The sequence below is a fragment of the Phragmites australis genome, chromosome 16 (assembly GCF_958298935.1).
Source record: "Phragmites australis chromosome 16, lpPhrAust1.1, whole genome shotgun sequence".
In the NCBI taxonomy this organism is placed as follows: Eukaryota; Viridiplantae; Streptophyta; class Magnoliopsida; order Poales; family Poaceae; genus Phragmites; species Phragmites australis.
The window spans coordinates 20,853,535-20,859,534 of NC_084936.1; positions in this window are offsets into that span (position 1 = coordinate 20,853,535).

Consider the following 6,000-nt stretch of genomic DNA (forward strand, 5'->3'; position numbering starts at 1 on the left):
GTGCGGAGAGATGACCCCGACCCTGTAGGACGTCTCCTACCTCTTAGGCCTTCCTTGCGCGGGAGCTGCGGTTGGGGTGATCGATATGCAGGCTGACTGGATGAACGACATGCATCAGCGATTTGGGCCGGTGGAGCGAAAGGCGGATGCACCCCCGTACGTGCCTGAGTTCTTAGCCGATGCGCGAGGGCCAACGAAGAAGTGGATCCTACAGTTCCAGGTATGGTAACATGCAACCTATCGATTTCTAACAAATTATGTCGTAATGATTATTTCTGACACCAGTCATATATGCAGCCGACGTACATCCACCCACAAGCCAACGCATACGCGGTCTCGAGACATTTGGAGGCCTACATCCTTTGGTTGTTTGGGTGGGTGATGTTCACTAGTGGCCAAGGCCACCTGGTTACGAGGACCCTTGTGCCGTACGCCCGGTCGATAGCGGACGCGCATGCAGAGGATGTACCGCAGTTCAGCTGGGCATCAGCTGTTCTTGCTGCGACGTATCGGGCGCTCTGCGATGCATGCATGAAGAAGGAGGCGCTAGCCACTTTTGCCGGGTGTCCACTTCTTCTTCAGCTATGGTCGTACGAGCATTTCGCCATAGGTAGGCCGGTGGTGGATCGCTCCCCGTACCCAGAGGAGTGGTACGGCGAGATGGAAGAGGACGCGCCGACAATGGCCTCGCTGTGGTGTCGTCGACGGGTACGTAATTTACATTAACAGTTTCGTTCGTACTATGTTACTCTCTAAATATCTGTATTGATGTTTGTCACTCAGCCACACTGGGCCCACGAGCAGCCTCGCAGCGCGTACGAGCATTTTCGTACCCAGTTTGACAGGCTACGTCCTAACGATGTGGTATGGGAGCCATACAACGTTCGGGCCGTTCATACACGTGCAGGGTCGGGATTGTCACCCTTGTGCACCCGTGACGAGGAGTACTGGCTCACCAAGGTGCCTCTTGTCTTCGACATCTACGTCGAAGAGTACTCACCGCAGCGCGTCATGCAGCAGTTTGGTCGTCACCAGGCATTCCCGCTCGTCCCCATCCGTACAGTCCCCTTGCACGTCCACAGGTACATTTGATAAATTTTAGTTTGAGCAACCTTCATTTCAGTTTGCCTTACATTTACCGTGGTTTCAATGCAGGTACACGCGGAAAGGCCAGCCAGCTGACCACCTCTGGGCGGACCGCTTGGCCCCTTACGTGGCAACATGGGCCCAAGCGCTACAGGACGTCGTTGATGAGGCGCGTCCCCACACCGAGGGAAACTTTAGGGAGTACCTACGGTGGTACGTACCTCGTACGCGGACTCGTGTCACCTACACCCCTGATGATGTCCGGGGCCACGTCGCATCGACAACAGAGACATACCCGGTGCATTGGGACGAGGACGCCGCTTTAGCAGTAAGTCATTTTTTGAAGTCCGTACTACATATTGAATGAACATAACCGTATACTTTAATTGTTCACTATTGTTCGTATCCGCAGACAGATATCATTTATGATGTAAATAGGGATGCAGCTGCTGCCATGGACCGCGTCCGGCAAGGGCATCACCTAAGTGCGTCGGATGTTGCGAGCTTCATTAGACGGGTTTTCGACAAGACGACGCGCGCCCTAAAACTCACCTCCTGCCGATCTACCACAGATATAGCAGGGCCGCCTCACAGGACGAGTGGTGCACACGCCGAGTCGTCTCGGCCGTCAGACGTGCACCGACGTTCTTCAGTGTCGGCACCCACACGACCCCTTCTATCACGTTTTGGAGGGTCCGAGCAACATGGTACGAATTATACTTTTGAAAATTATTGATCAATATCCTTTACTTATTGTTATTAAACATTCATTAGGTCCGTCTGCACAAGTGTCGACGCAGCCTCACAGATTGAGCCCTGTATGTCCACAGTCAGGTACTCCGGGAACCCTTCTTCCTAATTTCTAGTACTTTCAGCAAAATAAGTTACATCTGTGCTCAGATTACTTCGGTGACGAGGCCGGTCCGTCTTCGGCGGCCCCACACCCTACCCCCCCGTAACGTACTACGGCACGTCAGCGTGGCCTTCTTCTGCTGCACCGTCGTACCACGCAGGTACAATTATACATTTTTTACTACTACTTTCAATACCATATTGTTCGTATCTAACGTGATTATTTGTTCACAGGCCCCTCCAGCCAGTACACATGGACGCCTGCCGAGCCTTCACAGTCCTCCTACCCTAGTCAGGAGGATGAGGCTGGCCCCGACACCGCATACGACATTATCCGTGACTTCTTCGGGGGCACACCTGACTACGACGTCCTTCAACGGTCCCAGGTTTCCAGTGCACTGCTTCGGACCCAGCCCACGCATGACGAGCCCTCGACACCGGTGGTCCCTACTAGGCCTAGCAGACACGTCGGCCCACCTGACCCCCTCACCTACTCCAGGGGTCACGTGAGGGTTAACCAGCGGCATCGGGACCACGATGGGGCGCACGGACGACGGCAACGAGGGAGGCATGAGTAGCATTTTACATTTTTTTAACTAACATATGCGTATTCGCTTCGTGATGTGCTCATATGTATTAAGACACGTTCACTTTGTATGGTCGACTTAGCATTTCGTAAATGCATTTCATATTCAGACACGTTCAATGAACAAGTGACCATACCACTAAACTTTAACCATGACTTGACAACACATGCCTCCTACCGCAGGCTTTAAACAAGATGTGACAGCACTACCTAGCTTTTTCAAATCAGTAAATGACAACACGGGTACCAATAAACGTGGAATCTCTGACCATGGGCAACGACAAAACTGTCCTATTCTTCAAGATGGAATCCGATGCTCCTCCCGCCAGCTACGCCCATGCCCTAATTCCTTTCTTTAAGAGCGAATCCAATGCTCCTGCCTCCCCCAACTATAAGTAGCCAAACCTCCTTACGGAGAAGCATCGCTCATTTCTCAAATATCTCAAGTGCAATGTCTTCCTCAGCTCCATCGAGCTCACCAAAGAAACATTGGGGGACTACCGTACCTGAAGGTCTCGAACCACCAATGTGCTTCTGTGGTGACCTTTGTAAGCTCCGCGAGTCGCAGGACATCTCATACACCTATGGACTACGCTTCTTCATGTGTGCCAACTACGAGTATGACAAGCCTCGCAATGCAACAACTGGTTATCGACCGGTACGGTAACAGATGTCCGCCTCATCTCTTCCGATTACGCACCCTCTTTTACTAACCGCTCATCTTGTTCCATTTGTTCAGTCCCCTCCACCGCTCTGTGATTTTATTCAGTGGCTCGATAATGAGCAAAATGACTCACAGAAGCTGTGGGTCGACATGAACATGAGGTGGAGAAGGGAAGCGTATGCACGTCGGGAGTACGAGCAACAGCAAGAGGAACTTCGTCTCAAGCGGGAGGAAGAAGAGCGCATGAGGAAGGCGGCGCACGACCGTACCATGGCTCAGGCTCGAGAGGCTGAGAGGGAAAGGAAGCGGGAGAGAGCCCGCCGTGCTAAGGCGGTAGGACCCGATGCCCTCCGAAAGGGAAAGTATCCTAGATGCACGCAGTAGAGAGTACCTAATGTAACCCGACATACTTTCCTTCCCTAAGGCATGTTATAATTAGGATCGGCGCACTAATAAGGTCTTAGTGCGAACCGTACATGCCACATTTGTTTCCTCATCGTGTCGTCGTGGTTACAGTGTATTGTAATATTTTCACCATGTGTTCAATACTATGTTTGTCCTCGTTCGCACCCCATACCCACGTAAAATGCTGCAACTACTAATTACTGATTTTTTCCTTCCGTTATTACATAACCTACTCCAAATTTAATTTCTTAATTTCCTTACACCCCTTCTTTTTTTTCCTTCAATTAAAAAATAATACATTTTTATAGGATAAAATGGAAAAAAATTAATTTTACATGAAAAAAGCCCCTAACCGCCCTCTCAGAGGGCGGCTAGGGACTAACCGCCCCCCAAGGGCCTAACCGCCCCCTGAGAGGGCGGTTAGCCCCTCTTGCCGCCCTCTGAGGGGGCGGTTAGGCCTACCGCCCTCTCAGGGGGCGGTTAGCACCCGTACCCGCCCTCTGAGAGGGCTGCAGCCCTCTGAGAGGGCGGTGGGCGCCTACTTTTACAAATCTTTTCGCCGGGAATCTATTTATTTAAATTTAAACTCGAATATATATATATAAAAAAAACTCCTTTATAGACAGTCTTGACTAGACCTGAGCATTTTGTGGGCCAGGCCGGACTTGAGTATGGACTGTAAAAAACCCAATTTTTTCAGGCATGAAATCTGAGTCCAGGACCACCCATCAAGCAAGCAAAATTTGGGCCTAAATCGAGCTGGGCTCGAGCCACCATTTCTTTTTTTTAGTGTAGAAACAATTAAATTTATTATTTCGGGCCGAGCCAGAATTTTTGGGATTTGAAAGTGCTACCAGGACCGGCCCATCAAGATCATCGGGCCTGTTTTGGGGGCTTTTTCAGGCCGGGCCGGGCCTATTCTGCTCAGGTGTAGCCCTGAAACAACGGTTCTACCATCTATCTACCACTAAAAATATTTTACATAGTTGATGTTGGAGAAAGTATGTTTCTAATATGTCAAAAAATGCGTTTCTAATAGCAAAACTTAAAATTGTAATCATAAAATACTGCTATCTACTTTACAAAATCATGAAACTTGAACGTACAGTAATTTTTTCAGAACTTCCTTATGTCCTTATATGTAAGTTGATGGACTAGTAGACATCAGCATTGAGCGAAATAGTACCTTTGCTTCTTTCTTAATCTGTTCTCGTTGAACCTGCCCTGCTACTAGCTGAGCCCCTGATCTTTGGCGTCAAGAAACGAGATGACTAAGTTAAGGATGGTAGCCGTAAAATTTGGATGGCATACGCATACGCATACTCAATTTCCTTGTGCTATCATCGTTTGTTGCATGAAACCCCTGACCAAATGCAAGCGAGCTTTTCGGGTTCAGCAACTCGGACCAAACCCAGCCCCAATCTGATAAATTCTCGTTCGGCTCTAGACGATTCCGTGCACGTAGCATATCAGTTCTTCAGATTTTTTTTTTTTGGCTGAAACCTGCTCCGGGTTCAGAATCAAACACGCCACGTTCGCCTCCCGTTGCCGAAACAGGCCGCTCCCGTCGGACGCGGCAAACCATGGCAGCGCCCGACACGAGCAACCCTCTAGAATCTCGATAGCAATCCATGCAACACGCGAGGGATCAATAGATCATGGCAAATTGGCAAGTAACGCGCCGCGCCTCGCATCGAGCTCACACATGATTCCATCCCCGGCCGACCATAATTCTCTTTTTCAAGTTTTTCCCATCCGGAGTCCGTGCTGCGCCGGCAATGACGGAGATTAGATCTAAATTCAGAGAGGGTGGTGAGGCCAAATAGACTCCGAAATCAATGAAATATGATGAACTTAGGTTTAAAATGCACTACAAATACATAAAATTTGTTAAATCAGGAAAAATACACTATAAAATATATAAAATTTATTAGTGCACCCTCAGGATTGCAAAAAAGAGTGGGACACAATGAGTTTGAGAACCAGTGGAGACCGGCCGGGGGAGACGAGAGCCATGGTGATACCGTGATAGTGAGCACTGAACAGCTGCAGGCCAGCCGCGGCAGACAGCAGCAGAGCGGTGCCTGTCTCTCTGCACTCGGCTGGCTGCCTGCCTGCCAGCCTGCCTGCTACATACTTCTTTTCTCCAAATCACGGTTCAGCGTCCTACTGTCTCTTTTGATCTTTAGTCTTGCTTCTTTTTTTCCCCTTTCATTGCACTTTCTCTCTCTTCTTTGTTTCACTCTGTTCTTTTCCTTGTCGTCTTTTGTTGGCTTTGTCAGAACCAAGAAAGGAGACCATCACGTACATCATGTGCTGAAACAGGGGGCATTTTTTGTTTTGGATCAACGGAATACAGTTTTTCTTTTTCTTTCATGGCGCGAAATGCATTGCATTGCCTCAAGCG